Source organism: Micromys minutus, assembly GCF_963924665.1.
Source record: "Micromys minutus genome assembly, chromosome: 31".
Taxonomy (NCBI): Eukaryota; Metazoa; Chordata; class Mammalia; order Rodentia; family Muridae; genus Micromys; species Micromys minutus.
The window spans coordinates 25,606,581-25,628,654 of NC_137966.1; the positions used below are offsets into that span (position 1 = coordinate 25,606,581).

Below are 22,074 nucleotides of genomic sequence, written 5' to 3' on the forward strand. Positions count from 1 at the left end.
GATTAAGGCATTCTCATATAAACTCAGAAAATTGAATGTCCTGAGCAGTTTGTATTCCACACTTGATCTTTGGGTGCTATTTTTCAGCTTGGCAGCAATCCTGATTAAATAGAACATAACAGCCAACCCAAAGGTGTCCACCGTTTGCACAAAACATACAGCAGAAGAGTCATGGTGCGGTTTTGTCCAGGGGTAATGATACCACAATCCATGTGTATTCATTGTTTTGGCATCTTATTGTCTTCTTGAAAACCTAAAGAGTTACTATTAGAAATGGTAGAGAGCCTAAATATTTTAAATACCATTTTCAGTAGATCTCAGAAATATTTGAGGGGTGAAATAAACTGAAAACACATACAAGAAGGTAGATGAGGCTTATTTCTAGAATTAGTTAATATAATAATAGTGTGAAAGAAAGTTTATATATACATAATAAACTTATACACTTTGAGATAATACTTATACCTTAAGAAAAGTCTTAGAGAGTCAAATTAAAACCAAAATATTATGAGATTAGTTCCATCAGCAATAGGGGAAATTGCCTCAGTGGCAAGAGAAGGCCAAGCTAGAAAAAGCCTAGGAAGCTGATCTTTGCCAGCCCTCCTCCTCATCAGGGCCACTTCTGGAATAGGTGGTCCACCATCAGGGTGGGTCTTCCCACATCATGGAGATAATCCGGCTTCTTGTTTGGGTAGGCTCTCAGGTGACTCTAATTTGTGGCAAGTTGACTTGGAGGCCAAACCATAATAATTTATAGCTTAGTTATTGTTTTTGTTTGTCAATTCTTTAATTTTATAACAAGACAGTGAAGTTGGGCCCTGAGGCAAATACCCATCTATTGCCTCTGACTTACAGGAAAAACCCTCAGGAAAATACAGTCCTGGTTAAGTTTTATCCAACCTCAAGCCTTTCCCAAGGCTACGAACAGTCCCCATGGCCATAACATTTAGCACAGTATTTTAAAGTTGCCTGTTTCTTTTTTATTTATTTCTTTATTTATTTTTGTCTACATGTGAGGCTTTGTGAAGGTGAGAGCTGCACCCTGCCCCCACCGCCGGCCATCACACCGGTCAGCCTCTGGGCTCTTCCCTATCTTCCCTACAGCAGCTCATTCCTGCAGCAGGCCATTTCAGGAACTTTTACAGCACTTGCCTGAGCTGACTTTCTCCTGAATTTTCTCCAAACACTCAGACCACACACTTGATTCGTGTCTCCCATGCATTCCACACTGGTATCTATCATGAATCTTTCGAGAGTACAATTTTCTGGGCCTCTGTGTTCCTGAGACATTGAAATTCAGCTTGCTTAAACTGAGTTATTATGCCAGTAAACTAACATTTCAGTGAGTGGCCGTAGCTTTCTCTTGCTTCTCTCTGCCTATGTGTCCTCATTCTTGCCTGGTACCTCTACTCCACCCTTAAGGATTGTGATGCTTTTGTATATGCTTGGCCCAGGGAATGGCACTATTTGGAGGTGTGGCCTTATTGGAGTAGGTATGTCCCTGTTGAAGTAGGTGTGTCACTGAGGGCATGGGCTTTAAATCCTCATCCTAGCTGCCTGGAAGTGAGTATTGTGCTAGCAGCCTTCAGATGAAGATGTAGAATTCTCAGCTACTCCTGCACCATGTCTACCTGGATGCTGCCATGTTCCCACCTTGATGATACTGGACAGAACCTCTGAACCTATAAGCCAGCCCCAATTAAATGCCCTTATAAGAGTTGCTTTGGTCATGGTGTCTGTTCACACCAGCAAAACCCTAACTAAGACCAGAATGCTTATTCAGTAGGTCATAGCAGAACTTCTAGCAGTCTTTATCCTCAGAAAGCCTAGGATGCCTGACTTCACCCTGCTTTCTGTTTCTGTTTCCATGCTGAGAAAGCTCTAGAGAACTGGAGATCTCAGGACCTGCCACATTTTTCTCACCTCAACTCCACACACATAAGGCCATTATGTTTAATACTTTTAAAACAAGATATGTGTTTTTTGAAGGGTGTGCTCAAATGAGCAGTAAGCTATGCATCTGGGTCTGACTGTAAGCAACATCACAGCAACATCAGAATCAACCTAAATGTCCACCAAGAGGGGCCTGCTCAAAAAGTATACATTTTAACCACACAGTAGAATTTTAAGCAGCCATTAAAATTGATGAGATATTTCTAAATTTGTTGACCCAGAAAGAGGACCATGGCAGAATGTTGAGTGAAAAAGCAGGTTAGCCAGCAGTCACGATGTGATCTCATTTACATAACAGCACGTGTGGGTGTGAGTATGCACGTGAGAGTGTATGCGGATGTGTGAGAACCCTGTAAGTGTGGGCACATAGGAGTGTGTGTAAGGGTGTGTGTGTGTGAGAGAGGGAGAAAGAGACAGGGAGAGAGATGAGGGGGCATAGGCAGGTATACTTGGAAATACTGAGGATGTCAGATCGTCAGCAGTGACATTACTGGTTCTGGGTAGTGGGAGTTTCAAAGGCTTTTCTTGTATACACAGGCTGTGAGCTGTAACTTTATAATGCACATAGATAAGCCTACAGGGGTGGGGAGGCTCTTTCTCAGTTTTGAAACATTCAAACAGTCTGAAACAGCCACCGTAAAACTCCACCTTCTCACCTCTGTGTGGGAAAGAGGAAAAGGTCAGGAGCTGACCAGCACAGCTTCTTTTGTACACATTTTATGCCTGCAGCCTGCAGCCAGCAGTCAGTCAGTCCTTAGGCTTGAAAGAATTGGCAGCAGTAAACCCCTCACCAAGTCTTCAACTGGTCCCCAACTTGACCCCACCTCTGCCACCCCAGCTGGGGTATTTTCTCCCTGGATGCCTCTTTGCCTGTACAGAGTAAAGTTTTTTTTTTAAGCATTTGGAGACTTCTAGAAGAATCTGTGGTCAGTTTGACCCATGAATCACCTACCAGACATCAGCAACTCTTATAAAGGAAAACAATTAATTGTGGCTTCCTACAGTTCATAGGTTTAGTTCATTTAGTTCTGCAGCATGACAGTGTGCTGCAGAAAGGGGCTGAGAGTTCTACATCTAGATCCAAAGGCATCAGGAAGTGAACTTGTTTGAGCTTCTGAGACCTCAATCTTCACCCCCCAATCACACACCTCCTCTAACAAAGCCACACCTACTCCAACAAGGCCACGCCTCCTAATTGTTCCACTCACTATGAACCAAGTAAACAGATGAGCCATTCCTATTCAAAGCACCACAGGGTGGCACATCCTGCAACCTCACACCCCAGAGGAACAGGAATCACAAAGAGGATGGCAACTGGGGTCAAGCTCCCACCAACAGAGCAAAGCACAGTCGTAACTTGCATTGGAATTTAAGTGAACTTCCCTAACACACCACCATGTGTGCTGCCTGGTTTGGTCTGGCACTTGACTCGCCCTTTTATAAAAAGTAATTGCCTTTCTAGATTAATTTTACTTTGCTAGTGTGCTTCTTTGTGTGACACCAAGAATATCCTTTCCCAACACCAATTATTCCAAGTTCTCTTGGACAGTTCCCAGCTTCCTCTGCAGTGAGCCATGTGACTATTGCCAGCCAATAGACTGTGTGTTCACTTGTGGAGGTTGTGGAGTTATTACAACCTCTTGCCCTTCCCCTTTATACTCTTCTCAATGGGTTCAGACAGCTCAGTGGCCTAAAGTTCCACCAGTGACACGGAGCAGGTGGCTCAATCTGCATGATGTTTGGGAAATAAGTGGGGAAAATAGACCTGATTTATTAATTCTTCAAATTTCCTGGAGGGGTGGTAATTGAGTGACTGAACAGCAACCCCGGCCCAGCTATGAGGATAGAATTTGGGTTAAAGGTTTCTTTTGTTTTGTTTTGTGTACCTTAGAGACTTAACACATTTGCTGCTGTTCATTTCTTCATATTCAATGGCTAGAATTCCTAACTTTTAATTGAAGCTCCTCAGTTTATTGTTCCCTATCTTCTCCTTGGAGCAGCTAATGACCAGTAAAACAAATCCACAAGGACCCAGACTAACTGGTTTACACAACTTTCTGAAAAGCTGCAAAGGCCTCCACACCCGGAAGGATGCAGTTCCTGTGTCTGCTCCTCTGCTGCCACAGATGCTTTTCCTTTCTCTCAGCTGTGCTGAAAACCCCACTACTCAGAACTGCTTAGTGAGAAAGGCTGTTTAAACCCATCCCTCCAGCCCCCAGACCCCACTTCAAGTAAGGCATTAGAGATCTCTAGTGCCTGCACCCAAAGTGCATTCATTCTCATCCACAATAGCCAGTTTAAGCAGCCTCCGTGGTAACCTTAACCCAGAGACAGGGCTAATTAATTTCAGGTTTACCAAAACTGAATCAGTTTTACATTTCAAACCCTTCCTGTCTTTGAGGGGCTGCTGCTGGTTTGGTGCTCAGTGTCTTTTTTCAAAGCAGTTCTAGAAGTGATTAGTGGGATCAAACAGGAAGAACATGGCTAGAGTAGGGAGTCAGGCCCCAGCCAGGACCTAAAAGAGAAATGTGTTCAACCTCAATCACAGAGCAAGACGACCCTGTGCTTTATCTGCCACACCAGTGAGAGGGAAGCAGTGAGAGACTCTGGCAGCACAAAGGTCTGAACGAAGCTGAGCCTCTTCTGTGAAATAGGTGCTATCATCCATTCTGCAGAATGGGAGGGGCTCAGAGACAACCTGTGTGGGATGTGGGTGCTGCCATAGAGCATAGCCCCGTCCTCTCTGCGTCCCTGCCTTCCGTTAGTTCTCCAAGGTATTTTCAAATCGGTCCTGGGATCTACTGGGAAAACACAGACCAGCATCTTTACTATTTCCCCCACCCCACAGAAAACAATAAAAACTAAATAGACAAGCAGAATGTGATCTGTCCAGTTAGTGAGATTATTTTTCAGTCATAAAAAAAAAAAGAGGAATAGGAGGACAGGGAGGAGAAGGAAGAGGCCAGAGAGAAGGAAGAAGACAGGAAGGAGGAGGAAGAAGACAGGGAGGAGGGGGAAGAAGACAGGGAGGAGGAGGACAGGAAGGAGGAGGAAGAAGACAGGGAGGAGGAGGACAGGGAGGAGGAGGAAGATGACAGGGAGGAAGAAGATGACAGGGAGGAGGAAGAAGACAGGGAGGAGGGGGAAGAAGACAAGGAGGAGGAGGACAGGAAGGAGGAGGAAGAAGACAGGGAGGAGGAGGACAGGGAGGAGGAGGAGAACAGGGAGGAGGAGGAAGATGACAGGGAGGAGGAGGAGAACAGGGAGGAGGAGGAAGATGACAGGGAGGAGGAAGATGACAGGGAGGAGGAAGAAGACAGGGAGGAGGAGGAAGAAGACAGGGAGAAGGAGGAAGAAGACAGGGAGGAGGAGGAGAACAGGGAGGAGGAGGACAGGGAGGAGGAGGAAGGAGACAGGGAGGAGGAGGAAGAAGACAGGGAGGAGGAGGACAGGGAGGAAGGGAAGAGTAGGAGAAGTGTCAGGAACACTGATACAGGCTTCAGTGTGAACATTCTTTGAAGGAGATCAAACACAAAAGGTCACTTATGGTCTTATTTATATGAAATATATCACAATGAAAGAAGCGAATGGTAAGTAACTAGGGTTGACAGTCAGGACTGGTGTTAATAAATTGTATTTATTGATCAATAACCTGTAGTTACTATAACAAAAATGTCTAAAAATAACAAGCTTATAAGGAAGAAAGGTTCTAGGCTCACAGTTTTAAAGCTTTCTGTCCTTGTTCAGGTGGGAGTGTATGGCACACAAGGTCTGTTCATTTAATACAAGCTAGGCAGTAAAGAGAGGGCTCAACATTCCTTCCCACACTCCCGGCAGCCAGACTTCTAAGTCAGCTCCACTTCTGAAAGGCTGTACAATAGCAGCTCTCAGATAGTTCTCTGTGGGTCGTTACCACTTTGGGGGTTGAATGACACGTTCATAGGGACGGCATCCTGCATATCAGATATTTGTATTACAATTCTTAATAATATCAAAATTACAGTAATTAAGTAGGAACAAAATAACTTTATGGTTGGAAGGGTCAACACAACATAAGGAACTGTTTTAAAAGAGTCACAGTATTAGAAAGGTCAAGAGTCACTGGTATAGAACCTCCCAACAGCACTGTGTTTACTGACAACCAAACCTTCACACAGAGGTATCCGGGAACACTCCAGATCCAATTTATAGCACTGCTTCATGGGTACAGGGGTTTGTTGTGAACTTATGGTCTCGTTTTGAAAAAATCAAAGCCATTCTTACACAGCTAAATGCTACCGATCACAGGATGCGTTCAATTGTTGTTATGTGACATATGTCTCTATTTTTTATTGAGTACCTTCAACTCAACAATTCTACTTTTACATTATTCTTAAGAACTAAAGGAAGGGGCTACAGACACTTCCCAGTCAGCGAAATGTTTGCCATACAAGCATAAAATGTCAAGTCACATCCTCATGACCCAAATAAAAAGTTGGGTACAACTCTCTCTCTCTCTCTCTCTCTCTCTCTCTCTCTCTCTCTCTCTCTCTCTCTCTCTCTCACACACACACACACACACACACACACACACACACACACACACACACACACCTGCAGTTTTAAACTGTGGGCTTTTCCACTCATGCCCAAATTTCTGAAATAAATGACTATGAGACTGAATAATTTACGAATAGATGCTTAGTCCAAAACCTTTGGCTCATTCTTGGATAGCAAACAACTTAATTATCCCATTTATTCTATTCTAAGCCCTGCTACATGGCTAGTTGCCTCTCCTCAAGTGCATGAAGTCATATTCATCAGAGTTCATGGCAAATCTCTCATGCCCAACTCTTCCTCAGAATTCTCTCTCCCTACCGGAACTCCACCTCTTCTTTCCTGCCTAAGCTAATAGGCCAACAGCTTATACAATACATCAAAGAGTCTCTACATTTTCCCCTTTCAGTTCAACAGGTGGCTTTTTCTTTAACATCAATAAACTACATACAATAATAACAATGATGAAAATGATCAGGTAAGATTATATACATAATGTCCAGTTCATATGCATTTGGCAACCTTGGAGAAAGTACTCTATTATTTCTATCTTGGTGAATGCAGAGTTTTGTACCTAAGTCAGTTTCTACCATAACATAGTAACCTAAAAAACATCTTCTTAGACATTAAAACATTTTCCTAAATCCTAAACAATCTAAGTTTAATTGTGAAACTAACTATTTAGTCTTCAACCACATTAGAAACCTGAGAAGGAACAAAGATTACCCGATTATACAGAAAGTGCAGAGCAAACATCTTCCAAAACTATACAAGTTGCAGAGACAGCTGCCTGGACATTGCCCAAGATTTCTCCATAATGTTGGAGCGTCGCTCTTCAACCTTCAGGTTCAGTATATGACAGACATTTTTGTGAAGCAGGAATTATGAAGGACTTGCGTTCTTTGTTCTTGCAAGCTCAGCAATAGACTTCCCAGGGTCCCATTTGTCCAGTTTGGACAGCATTTTGTCTGCAGTTGAAGCAAGGGAAGTTTCTTACTTTATTCAAAGTTCTGTTGCCGTAAAGAGACATCATGACCACAGCAACCATTATAAAGGGAAACATTTAACCAGGACTGGCTTACGGTTCAGAGCTTTAGTCCATTACCATCATGGTGGGAAGTATGGCAGCACACAGGCAGATATGGTGCTGAAGAGGATCAGCAGACATCCAGAAGAGAGAGGGACACAGGGCCTGGCTTGAGCTTCTGAAACCACAAAGCCCACCCCAGTGACACACAGCCTCCAACAAGGCCACACTTCCTAATAGTGTCACTCCCTACAGGCAGAGGGGCACCACCTTTAATCAAACCACCACAATCACTTTAAATAATGCTGCAATAAACATTAGCATATAAGTAACTATTTGCACCCCTGTTTCTGAGTCTTTGGCAACTCCCTAAGTCTGCAACTCTCAGGTCATATAGACCTCCATGCTTCATTTTGTAAAGAACAGCATCTTGCCACAGCATCTGCCCCATTTTGCATTCTTACCAACAACATAAGAGGGCTTTCATTTCATTATCCATACATATGCCACCCTGCTTTATGAGTTATAATCATTTCAGTAAACATGGGGTAGTACCAGGGTAGATTATATCTCACTGTGACTTTTTTAATTGCCCTAAAAATATCCTGAATATCAGTTCATTTGTGTATTGCCCATTCATGTATCTTCTGTGAATAAATGCCTATTCAAGTGTTATCTGTCTTTAAAACTTTTCAGAATTAAAGTGTAAGGTCTTGTCCCTTGCAACAGACCCCGGATCTTGAGTAAAATGCCACCCTTGGCCAGAGATGTCACTCTCTTGACTTTTCTGACAGCCGGGTTTTGTTCAGTTTCATTTCTCAGCGATTCTAGTTTCAACTCCGTCATTCATTCCCTCAGTCAGTGAGATCACCGAGAGATTTGCAAATCTTCTGGCAACATCGAAAGTGACAAGTAAATCCAGTGCCCGGCAAAGGTCCCAAACGTCACACTTCAGGAGGCAGGAGGGAGGGGATGTCAAGCTGTCACCATTATCAGTTTGTCCCTCATCCTGGGCTAAGGGGATTGGGAGATTTCTCCTGGTTTTAAATAGGAAATTGGCTTTTGCAAGCCCTAATCACAGAAGAAGGAAAAGAGAGGGGAGGAGATATTTTAAAAGGCAAAGATACTGCCTCAAATAAAAAAATTCTAAAAGTGCATCAACTTTAATTCATATCAAAATGCGAGTCTTGTGAAATTTGTCGATGTCTGTACTAAGGCTGTTCTTCTCCAGTGGTGTCTAAACCAAGCCAGCCCCCTTCTGCTGCCTCTGCTGTACGTTCTCTACTGTGTCCTGAACACTTCACTCTCCAGGTGTAAGTCATTTCCGTGCCTCCCCATCTTCATCAAGGTCCCAGACACATTCTACATTCTATTTGACGGTTGATGCTTTGAGCTTGAGTTCAGGGATTGGAGTGTGGAGACAGAATCTGAGCTTTGTCCTTAATACCATGGCTGCTACTGCTGCTGTTATTAACTTCTTTCCAGTGTCTTCAGTGGGTTTTGGTTTTTTGTTTGTTTGGTTGGTTGGTTTGGTTTGGTTTTTGAAGCAGGGTTTCTCCATGTAGCCCCAGCTATACTCAAACTTACTCTATAGACCAGACTGGCCATGAACTCAGAGATCTGCCTGTTTCTACTTCCTGAGTGCTTGAACTAAAGGCGTACACCACCACTGCCCAGCATCTTTCTGTCTTTCATATCTTTAAGAAGAACTATTGTCATAAATTATCACAACATAAACTTTATCTTACTCTATAAAAAACAACTGTGTGTTAGTGACTTGTCTTATAACCAAACACCTGGCCATAGCACCTTAAGGGAGAATGGCTTCTTTGGGCTCACAACATAAGGTAGGTCAGTCTATCATGGTGCAAACATCAGAGTGGCAGAAATTTGAAGCAGCATCCATGGGCAGAAAGCAGAAGGAGTCGAACATTGGTGCTCAGCTCTGTCTTGATTGACAAGATGAATGGTCTAGAATCAGCATGGGGCAAGCCTGTGGGTACAACTGTGGGGAAGTTTCTCAATTATGTTACACTCTGAGCATGTCTGGGAGAGATTTTCTTGAGTACATTAGTGAATAGAATGATGTGCCCTTAATGTGGGCACCACCATTGCATTGGCTTGGGTGTTCCTAGACTTGAAATGAAGAAAGCAAGCTGAGCAAAAGCGGCCGTCATTATCCACATCTTCACTGTGGAGGGAAGAGGAGCAGCTGTCTCAAGCTGCTGCTGTGATGACAACCAGCTACTGTAAGCCAGGATAAACCTGCCACACTCTCAAGGTGTTATTGTTGGGATATTTTCTCACAGCAACAGAAAAAAGTAACAAAAACAGCACCTTCCTCCCTTTTATTCAGTCAAGCTGTTAGGGAAAGTCTTTTCACCCCAGTTAACCCAAGCTAGAAAATATCTAACAGGCATGCCCAGAGATTCTACATCTAGTCAAATTTACATTCAAATTAAACCATCTCAGATGCTTGGTCTGGGAATTCCAGAACTGTGGTGGGATTTTTAGCTGATTAATTCAACCATTCAACAATGTAATATAAATTTCCTCCTTCTCTTTCACACACATGGGGTGGGGGGTGGGAGGGAGAGAGGGGGGGGGTCCAAAACGTAATTAATTGATTAATTAATTAATTAAAAGGTATTCTAATTTCATGGATAGGGAAACTCAGTGTTGTCAAGATGTCAACACTCCTGACTTAGGGCAGAACCAGAACTACCTCAGTCAACAGCACAGCAAATAACTCTGTGGATCCAGCTCTCAAGTTTCTCAGAGATGCAAAGGCCTAGATACACAATGTTAAAAAACAAGAAACAGAAAGTTGGCACCACCTGACAGTAAGATTTACTAAACTGACAGTGATTACCAGGAAGAGGAGAGAAGGGAGAGATACAAGAAGGGTCAGTCAGTGGGCACTAAATTACAGTTAGATAGCATAAGTAGGTTCTATTTGGTTTTTGCCCAACAGCGTGACTGTACACATTATGCAATGGAAGAAAAGTAAAGACTTTTGTTCTGGGTGCTGGATACCCAGCTTCACACACGTGAAGCAAGTGCTCAGCATGAGATGGACACAATCAGCTCAGAAAAAGGATGCTAATGTTATCACCACAAATAAATGATCCATATTGAGGAAGTAGATATGCTCATCCCAATTTGAACACACAATACACACATCCATCAGATCCTTGGATAACAGGAATGGTTAAGGGTTAGCACAGTAGCTAGAGTACTTGCCTCCGTGAATAAAACTGATTTCCATCCCCAGCACACTAAACTGGGGTATGGGTGGACTATAATCCCTGTAGCCAGCAGGCGGACGTAGGCAGATCATCTGCAGCTACATAGCAGATCTGAGGTCTGACATCAAATTTTGAAAAAATAAATTGTTATAAAGTTTAAGTAATCAAAAGGTGTATCAATGAGAAAGGAGTAGGCAAAAAAAAAAAAAGTCAATAGCATAGAAGAAGAACTTAGAAACAGGACCACATAAATAAAATCAACTGACAGCCAGGCATGGCGGCACACACCTGTGACCCTAGTACCCCATGGGCAGAGGAAAGAGGGTCCATGTTCAAGGTCATTCTGGATTAACTCTGGATTACTAGTAAATTTCATGCCAGCCTAAGCTTCATAGCAAGACCCTGTGTGGAAAACAAAACAAACAAAATGATAGATAAACTATTGTCTGACACAGAAGGAAAATCAATGTGATAAGTAAAGACAGACTCAACTTTCTTGCAAGGAATGCTGGGATAACACTGGGCAGCCATGTGCCCGAAAAGCTTAGCTGTTACACAGACCTTACACCTACCACAAAAGCAACTCAGGCTATGGGTCTCGGGCCTGCTGTAAAAGACAAAGCTAGAAAAGAAATAGGGAAACCCAGATGGCCTTGGGTTTCCCACTGACTTGAAAGACATAAACACATGGTCACTGACTCTCTTCTCTGCTTGCTGCTTAAGTCACCTCCGTCCCCTGCACCAAGGTGATCCCACAACTAAACCTAGGCAGGGCAGCGCCTCTCTACCACTTCATCTACTTATCCAAAGCAATGCAAGAAGACCCTCCCAACCCCTAAGTTTTGATAGAAATTTCATTCCACTGGGACCACTCAGCAAGTAGACTTGGGTGTCTACAGTGACCACACACAGGGCAGAGTCTGCTGGAGACAAGCAGGGGACAGATGAAAAAAAATGAGTGCCAATGGCAGCACCCCTGAACCCAACTGTCCCCGAAACCAAATTTTAGAGCCCTTTATTGTACCCCAAGAAATAACAGACTATTTTTAAAATTATTTGTGTACATGTATGTGTTACATGTCTATGTAGTGTACAGGGTGGGGCATGAAGGTACAAGTGTGTCTGTTGTAGCAAGAGGCCATTATTCAGGGTCATCCTCTGATACTCTCCTTCTCAGTTTGGTTTTTATTCATTTGGGGCTTTTTGGTGTCTTGGTTGGTTGAGTAGATGGTTAGTTTAATTTGTGGTTGGTTGGTTGGTTGGTTGGTTGGTTGGTTGGTTGGTTGTTGGTTGGTTGTTGGTTGGTTGGTTGGTTGGTTGGTTGGTTGGTTGATTGGTTGGTTGGTTGGTTGGTTGGTTGGTTTGTTGGTTGTTGGCTGGTTGTTGGTTGGTTGGTTGGTTGTTGGTTGGTTGTTGGTTGGTTGGTTGGTTGGTTGGTTGGTTGGTTAAGACAGAGTCTCTCAATGACTCAGGATCCATCTGTCTCTGCCCCCGAGGTGCTAGGGTTAAAGGCACACACTGAAGTATTGACTCGTGTGCACGTGATGTTGTTCCAGATGCAGGTACTCACTCTTGTGCAGCAAGTGCTTTGCCCACGGGACCATCTCCTCTGACTACTTCACACTATTTTTTAAATTAAACCAGTTTTACTTGAATTTCTGTCAGTGTCGGTAACAGGAGGTCTGACAGGGGTGAATGGATAAGAATTCACATCACAGAAAGTAAGAGTAGCAGGTTAGAACCTATGAAAGTTTGGAATCAGTGGAATTCAGTATGGGAGTAAAGAACCCTAGGAAAGCCAGGTCCTGGGGACGTCATGTGGCTAACATGATTGAGACAGGAAAGCTAAGTCCTCCTTTCTGAAGTTACTATGATCTAGCATGATTAATGAGGCTCTACCTGCTGAGGAGAGTGTATTTGCACCTCAGAATTCCTACCTAGCAACTTATGTAAACACCATGTCCCAGCCTGGCTGCTGATGCTGCCTTCCAGCTTGCTTTTGTTTTTCGTCCTGGCTAGTATTGATTTTTAAAGAAATTCTTGTCACAAAAACTTTCCTGGATCCTCAGAAAGCAAGGGTTGAACTTGAAAGAAACTAGATGAAATCAGAATCCCCTGGGCAGCTCCAGAACATATCTTCCATCTGCACACACACACACACACACACACACACACACACACATGCCTGCAACAAGAATGGCTCAAGGGAAAAGCAGCACATACTCTCAGGCACTTTTCTTTCTCTGCAGGAAAGGTGGACTCAAGACTCCTGGGCTACATTAGAGAGTGATAATTTAGAGGATGTGGGGATAAGATGTAGCTCTCATCAACTGAAACCATGAAGACTTGAGATCTAACCTCTCACAAGATCCTCAGTCCCACAAGCATCAGGTAAGAATCAGGTCAAGGGAACAGAGAAAATGGGAGAAACCAAGTGGTGGCCTGAGCATTGCCTCTCAGACTCTGAAGGCTTCTTCCCCACAGTCGGACCCCATGGTCCTTATGAACCATGACTCTATCAGCCACATGTAATTATAGTGTGATAAAGCCCAAATGCAAATATAACAGAAAAGACAGAATCAGTCCTTCTCAGCTCCTCCCTCCGCTTGTGGTCCCGAACATTAGTTCTTGGCAATGCAATGATATTTACACATTTGGAATAAAATTACAGCATCTCGTTAGCACAGATTGTAAGGCAACTGTGGATGATAGCAGTGACTGAGCCCAGTTTCCAACACAGACATCAGAGCACCATCTTGTGGCTATATGTAAGGATGAGGTGGGAGCAGTCCAAGGAACTGACCTGTGCAAGAAGCAAATTCTCCTATCTACAGTTGAGCTGGACCTTAAAAATTTTCACTGCACTTATCTAGCCCAGAGTCCCAGGAGCTCACACCACTTGGAACAGCTATCTGAAACCATGGAGAGATCAGAAAACCCCTTTCCATGAGTTTAGCAAAGCTGAAGACATGGTCTGTTGATTTTGACCCAGATACAATTCAACATGTATTTTTATTCTTTGAAAACTTAACACAATATATTTTGATATTATCTACTTCCTAATGACCACCATCAAAACTCCCCTGGCACCTCACAGTGCATCCCTTCTCGGTTTTGTTATTGTTGTTGCTGGAATCCTGAGAACAAATAGTAATGACCATATGTACATGGGTGTGGGCCATTTACTAAGACACAGACATTTTATTCCAAAATTGAAATGTATTACTCAGGCTGTCCCAATGCCTGGGCTCTGCCCTCCAGCATTACAACCATCCTATGGTAACAGTACATGGTGAACAAAAACATACCTCAGGGATAGATTTTGAATAATTATCTTTCTCATCCTGCATATGTCACTTTGGGATACTCTATACTTCCCTCATGAATTTCAGGAGCTAGCCTTGGTAAAATTTCTCAGAAAAAAAACAAAAAAATCCCCTTTGAAATAGGGACCCAAATCTGCTCCAGTTTCAAGCCTCTTCTTCCACTGTCTCTGCTAAAATAAACAGCAGAGTATATGGCTAAGAAAACAGCAAAGAAAGACTGGTATTCACCTCATCAGGTTGTTACAATAGTTCTCCATAAGTAAAGTTCTTAGAGGCATCCTACAAGAGCTTGGCATAAGCACTGCTACCACTTTGATTCTACTATTGTTTCACAAAACTTAGCGCTGACATCAGGGATCCCAAGCCTTTCAGAGCCTGATTATACAAGCCATGCTTAATGCTTGAGAACCTCGGCAACTAAGAATGGGCTGATGATGTTTGCCACAGTATATCCCTTTGATCCCAACACTTGGGAGACAGAAGCACGAGGATCCATGTGAATCTGAGACCATACTGCTCTACATTTTGAGTTCTAAGACCAAAGGGCTATGTATAGACCTCTCTTTCTTCTCCCCATCCCTATCTTTCCAAGAACATGTCATGTGTAGTAGTTTCTTTCAAAATAAAGCTTCATCTTAGAGGGAAGCTCTTAAGATACTAGAGGTGTCTAAAGGAAAGTAAAACATTCCATCCTGCTGGGAAATATGTTTAGTTCAGGAAGTAACCAACTGAAAAGCTTCAGGAAGTCCCTGAAACTTAGCAACTCACTATACCCCTCTCTTTATGTATATGTAATAGGACTGCACAAAGACATTCTCAGACAAGGTGAGGAAAGTGAGGTGTCTAGAAGAGGCTCAGGTCACCTGATCAGGCTGAAAGAGCTTTTGTGAACTGGACTTTGGTAGTGTAGCTGTTTTTGAGTCATTTCTGCTCTGTAAATAAGCCCTCACCCAAATTTCTATAAATAACCCCAATAAAACTCATTGATTCACAAAGCTGGGTTTTGGTGTTTAGCCTTGTCTTAATCTATTATCAGTTCCTTATCTGGGTGGGAAATATTTCCTTGTATCAAAAAATGTATTTGAATAAAATGTTATTACTATTATTAGTATAGTATAACACAATATGAAAATTTAATTTACAGCAGAAATCAGTGCCACCATTTTCTCTGAGAGGAGAGCCTCTAGGGTATGACAGGTCTTTTTAGATGTTGAACATGCTCAGTATCTTAATAAAAATTTGGGAGACAGGACCAAAAATATTTGCTACATTCATAGGAACCTACATGTGTGTTTTACTCTACAACCACAGCCATTACAATTCATAAAAGTCAAGATCTGAGCAGCTTGGTAAAAGAATAAGAGCTCTAGAGAGGAGCAAAGAGAAGCTTTTTCTTGGGCAAACACAGTAGGCATTTTACAAAATGTGTTATGGGGAAGCCATCTCCTTGAAAATACAGCTTTAAAAAAAAACATTGCGGGCTGGGGAGATGGCTCAGTGGGCCAAATTATTCACATAGGCACAGGTCTGCATACCCACAATCTTACAGTGAACACACACACACACACACACACATACACACGCACACGCACATACACACACAAACACACACACACACACGCACACACCCTGCACATGCACACACTGAATATGCATATACCACATATTCACATACAGAAAAATGTAGATTGTCCTGAAGCTGTTTGTATTTTAATGTTAATTCCACTTCTCCAAGAAGGGATGCCCAGTCACGTACTCAAGAGGTGACTTCATCTGAACCTTCCCGTTTTAGTTAGTAAAATAAAGGAAAGCCAGTTATTGGGCAGGGCAAGGGAGGTGGAGAGGGAGATCAGAGAGGAGAGGTCAGAACAAGATGGAGGACAGAAGAGAGGTCTAAGATGAACCGCCATAAACACCAAGTAGATCCAGGTGGGATTAATTGGCATTAAACAACTATGAACATTAAGGATTTTACAGGTCTAATATCTCATCTAGAAGGGCAGTTTGTATCTTTGTCTATTTGATGTAATCTTGTTGTGTAGAGGGTTTGTGCATTGAGGGTTGAACACATAAACCTGTATGAAAAGCCATCAGGCTGTAGGGTTGTGTTTGTATGGATTTTGGGGTAACAAACACCCTGGGTCAGAGGCAGAAAACAGGCAGAGTAAAACCGCCAGGGAAAAGAGTTGTGCAGAGTGAGACCCAGGTGGTGTCTCAGACCGGGTGGCAGAGACGCGCCGGGCTCCATACTAAAATCGGGCCCGTGGAGTGAGGCGCGGGGCTGACAAAGAGAAACATTATTTATTTTTTAATATTTACTGCAACAGAAAACATCAAAAGAAAAATCTTCCTTGTGAGAAGTCTGAATACTGAAAAGCAAACACAAAGCACTATCTCAGGAGAGACCCGGAAGCCTGTGAACAGCAGGTAGAGAGCAACTAAGGCCAGCAATACTGTGGGATGCAGATAGCAACCTCCAGCCCAACTCAGGGAAACAACTACCGTGCTCCCCCTCCGACAGACTGTCTTCATTATCCCTGTGTGCTTTCTCTTGTGATGATTGTAAATATTTGACTGAACTAACTCCACAGTGGGCTTTGTCAAGCCCTCCGCCCATCAGGTGCATTCAGTCATCCTTAGCTAATCCTAACGCCGTCTTCATTAAGTCCCGGCTTCAACAGAGGTAAAAGCTAACAATCACCGAGGGCCTGGTAGATGCATGGTGCTGAGTACTCAGTGGACACGAATCCATTTCATCTTGTCCAGAGTAGTTATCAGCATGGTAATCCTAATTTACAGATGACAGGCACTGAAGTGTGGAGTTAAAAACTTACCCAAAGTTAGTGAAAAGGAAATGAGAAGCAAGAGAGAGCCAAGCCTGGAACCTAAGGATGACATAGGGCTAACCATAGAGTCTCCCACCTGAGGGGTATCCCACCCCAGGGCTAACCACAGAGCCTCCCACCTGAGGGGTATCCCACCCAGGGCTAACCACAGAGCCTCCCACCTGAGGGGTATCCCACCCAAGGCTAACCACAGAGCCTCCCACCTGAGGGGTATCCCACCCAGGGCTAACCACAGAGCCTCCTACCTGAGGGGTATCCCACCCAAGGCTAACAACAGAGCCTCCCACCTGAGGGGTATCCCACCCAAGGCTAACCACAGAACCTCCCACCCAAGGCTAACCACAGAACCTCCCACCTGAGGGGTATCCCACCCCAGGGCTAACCACAGAGCCTCCCACCCAAGGCTAACCACAGAGCCTCCCACCCAAGGCTAACCACAGAGCCTCCCACCTGAAGGCTAACCACAGAGCCTCCCACCTGAGGGGTATCCCACCCAGGGCTAACCACAGAGCCTCCCACCTGAGGGGTATCCCACCCAGGGCTAACCACAGAGCCTCCCACCTGAGGGGTATCCCACCCAGGGCTAACCACAGAGCCTCCCACCTGAGGGGTATCCCACCCCAGGACTAACCACAGAGCCTCCCACATGGCTGCAACCCAAGCACTAGGAAATCAGGGGAAATTCTGTGAAGGAAAGGAAGACCTGAGTGTCGATTATCAGCATTCACACAATGACCCCAGCACTGAAACATAAGGTGGAGAGGAATGGAGGAAGATGAGTCAGCACAGACACAGCCACCATCAGTAGGGTAGGCTTTGATGACCTTCATCTCATATTAATTTGATATCATTTCTGTTTTCACACCTTAAAGGGAAACTTACTTCAGTGTCTTTTTTTTTTTACTTTTGATGAGTCCCTCTCTGTCTCTGTCTCTTTGTCTCTCTGTCTCTCTCTGTCTCTGTGTGTGTCTGTGTGTGCCTGTGTCTGTCTGTGGATATCCATGTATGTGTATCTCTGCATGTATTTGTGTGTGTATGTGTTATGTTGTGTATATGCACACATGCCCATCTGTGAAGGTACACATGCACAAGTAAGATATCACCCTTAGATGCTGTTCCTAAGGAAACACTATATCTGTGTGTATCTGTGTGTGTGTTCTAGTATGTGTGTGCGCACATGCCCATGCAGACACACATCTGTGAGGAATGTGTGCACAAGTCAGATGTCACTCTTGGGTGCTGTTCCTCGGGAAGCACTCACCTCATTGTTGAGACAAAGTCTGTTGACAAGGCCAGTGAGCCCCAGAGATTTGCCTTTTCGCCTCTTCTGCTGAGACCACAAGCATGCCCCACCACACCCAGCTTCTCACATGTGCTGGGACCAAACAGTAGCCCTCATGCCTGTACAGTTCACGTTTTACTAACTGAGCCACCTCAACCTGAGCGCTGTGTGCATTCCTTCTGGCTAACTTGAGAACTATAAATTCCTATGTTAAATGTATGTTATAGTAGTCAGAGAAAACCCTACTATGTGTTAGGTAGCCAAAAGCTTTTCTACCACATTTTACAGCACTCTACTCCAAACACAGAAAGCTGCAATCTAAAAGCTGCCATCCACTTCAACAGTGGATGTGGATGGAGAGATGACTCAGAAGTTACAGTGCTTACTGTCCTGCAGAGGATCCACGGCCCTCCCCAGTCGTCTTACAACTGCCTGTAGCTCCAGTTCCAGAGGCCCTGAAGCCCTCCTCTGTCCTCCATGGGCACCTGCTGTCATGTGCACAATGCACACACACACACACACACACACACACACACACACACACACACACACGTGCACACACTGCATACATATATGTTTCTAAATTCTAAAACTATAAATGGAGTGTTTATGCAACATGTATTTTCTAGGTCTAGAAACTTAAACGTAGTGTCTGTGCATACACAAAATGGTGTCAGGAGGAACAGCCTCAGGGAATCTGGGAAAGAGTAGAGTTCGCAGACCTCCTCAGGAGGCCACCTCCACCCCTCTGTCTGGCTTGACGATTACCTTGTAATGGAGGAATTGACCATCCATCAATGTTTCCCAAGCAACAACCTTAGAATCATATATCAGGACAGGGATTCTCAGCTACAAAGCTCCGAGAGACTGCGGGGACATTAACACTGACCGATGGCTGAGACACTACTCTCTTGGGCTGGAGGGAGCACAGGATGGATGACAGCAGGATGCAAAAGCCAATATTACAGGGAGAACAGGGCTGGTGAGATCATATAATAAGCCAGAATAAATGCCACAGAACATCACCATCAGAGACCAAAACAGGGAGGAGGGCTAAGCAGGTACTAGTTTGCACACACACACACACACACACACACACACACACACGCACCATGGCACACCTGTGGAAGCCTGAGAACAATCTGTGGGACTCTGGTCTCCACTATGTAGATCCCAGAGACTGAGCTCAACTCATCTGGCTCAGGAGCAAATGCCTTCACCCACTGAGGCATCTCACTGGTCTGATGTTATCTAACATGTGACTTTCTCATCCTGAGTTCTGTGTGGGAGTGTAGGCTTGGAACCAGTGTTCAAAGATACTAGGAGATGATTTCAGTTCATACAATGATAAATTCATAAAGTTACCAATGAATGTATGTGAAATGATGATGTAAACTGGCACAAAAATCCAGGCATCTGCAGTTCAGATGTGCTTTTCTCTACCTGAAATTCTGACCCGCTTAAGAAGCATGAGATTGCCTTTCTTCCTGTCTGGCTAGAAACATGGTGTTGAGGAAGAAGTCACCAGTTCCTCAGGTTCTGCTGGTGGAGCAGTGGGGAAGGGCAAAGGCGAAGGCAGCTCTAGAGAGTCAGCCATGAAGCAGGTGCGGATCAACAGTAATATTAAAGATAATCAAATATTATCAAGAAGAAGGGCAAGGAACTTAGGTTTTTCAAGGACTGCTCCTGAGTCTGGTTGTAGAAGATTGACTGGAAATTACCAACTGATTCCCACCCACCCTACAGGATGATGCTGACTTTGATGAAGTGCAGGTGGACATGATGTGCAACCTCCGTCATGTGAACATTAATCACCTCCGTGTGGGCTAGTATCAGTGTACTTATGGCTCCTTCATTCCCCAGGCATTTCTGGATTCTCCGTTTAGTTACCAGCAAGCCACTGAAAAATCTATAATTCTTATTTACAATCCATAAAAACTGCCCAAGGATCTCTCCCAAGGCACACAGACTGACTCCTAAACTGATGAAAGTTTGTAAAGAGAAGGACTTTTCCCTGAAGCATTGAAAAAGGCTAACATCACCTTCGAGCACAAAGTGCCGATTGTAATTAAAAATTCACATTTGATCAATGTCCTAATGGGGGAGCTTAAGAAGAAGTCAGCTGTGGCTGATAAGCATGCATTGCTCGGTCTTGCTAGCAGCTGATGGAGCGGGTGGATGAAATGAGCCAGGACATAATCAAATACAACACATACATGAGGATCACCAGTAAACAACAGAAGCAACACTGGTGTCACCAACCGGAGAATCTGCAGCAGCAGAGTCGGGGAGAGCCACCCCTCCCTGAGGAGGACCTCAGATTAACACTTACTGCCAGAACATCAAGGAGTTCACTGCCCAAAGTTAGGCAAACTCTTCATGCCCCAGGCTCTTCAAGAACACCGTAATTAAGAAAAGGAAGCACCAGAGTGACTCTTGAGAAAATGTATTTCTGTAGTGCAAAGTGGAGAGGTCCGCTGTGCTGTTACTGCTGTGATGGTTTTCTAGCCAATAACTAAAATTTTAATTGGTTGTTCAAAAAAAAAGAGGAAAAAAAAAAAAAAAGCCTGAGCTCAGAGGCATCAGAACACAGGCAGGAAGCAGCTTGGTCTTGTCTCTCTGACTGACCAAGGTTCCTGACTCTTGTTACCTTTGCAGAAGTGTCAGCCTCTGTCGGGAGCCACAGCCGGGGAAAGGAGGCATACAGGCAATGAGGATGAGGAGGCTGACTCCACACACAGGCAAGGAAGCACCTTCCCATCACTCTTGGCAGCCAGCGAAACCACTCCTCCATCTCTGCTCCAGGAGAATAACAGAGCAATAGCTAATAATAAGCCAATATTTGCTCCAGAATGTTTTCAAAGGTTCTAAAGCATTGGAACAAACTCTAATTTTACAGTGGATTGACCAGCCCTATTGATTTTTCTCTGTTCACGTCTGTAAAGATTTTCCTTGTGTGTTTGGGTAGTTTTGCCTGCGTGTATGTATATGCACCAGATCCCTATGTGACTGTAGTTACAGATGGTTGTGGACTGCCATTTTGGTTACCTGGAACCAAAACCTTGGACACTCTTTAAAAGAAGTAAGTACCCTTGAGCCAGCCATCTCTCCAAACTACCACCCACTTCATTTTTACTCCTGCTATCTTTCATGATAGAAGCCAAATATTTGACTTTTTTGCAGCTAGGGGTAGGCATGGAACATACATAAAGTGAAAGAATGTTGAGCAGATATTCTGAGAACTGTCTTATTTTAGTGACTAAAAGGCATATAGTTAGGTAGCATTAAGACAGACTATAAGGATAGAGCCACCCTGTGATCATAGAGGCAAGCACACTAACTCTGGCTTGGCTGAAGCACCAAATCACATCAGTAACCACTCCCTAGAGACAATTAAAGATGTATGTAAAAGACCCCCGAATTGGAGAAACCTCTCACTCAGGTACCAGAAGAGCACAAACCCAAGAACTCACGGAGAGCCAATCTTGCTGCAATCAGGCAAGAGGTTTATTTAGGAGATCAGAGCACTGAGGATGACACCCATCTTACACAGGAGATAGAGGAGTCAACCCTGAGCTCAAATGAGGAGAAGTATTTATAGGGAAAATCACATACACAGTTAGCAACAGGTGCATAGCAATTTCATTGGTTCATTCAAATTGGCATGCTCTGCCTATTTTGGACACAATTCAACTCTAAGCCACTCTATTTTGGGGCACGCCGACCTTCATACTTGATTTTCTCAGGACTGAGGAGCCAGACCTTATCAAGGCCAGGTGGTCTGTGGTTTTTGTTCTCAGCCTTGAGACATACCTGTCTTCAAGGCAGGGTCAGTGGGGCCAACTTAAAATTTTAA

The 22,074-nt window shown here is 44.0% G+C and overlaps 1 pseudogene across 1 annotated transcript in view; it reads left to right on the forward strand.

Annotated features, from left to right (window-relative positions):
• Nucleotides 1-20,630, forward strand: part of LOC308440457 (eukaryotic translation initiation factor 3 subunit H-like) — a 65,466-nt pseudogene extending 44,836 nt beyond the window's left edge. The window contains exons 2-3 of the transcript in view: nt 19,718-20,002; nt 20,166-20,630. The product of the transcript in view is annotated as a eukaryotic translation initiation factor 3 subunit H-like (transcript). The remainder of the gene's footprint in view (nt 1-19,717; nt 20,003-20,165) is intronic.
• The last annotated feature ends 1,444 nt before the right edge of the window (nt 20,631-22,074 follow it).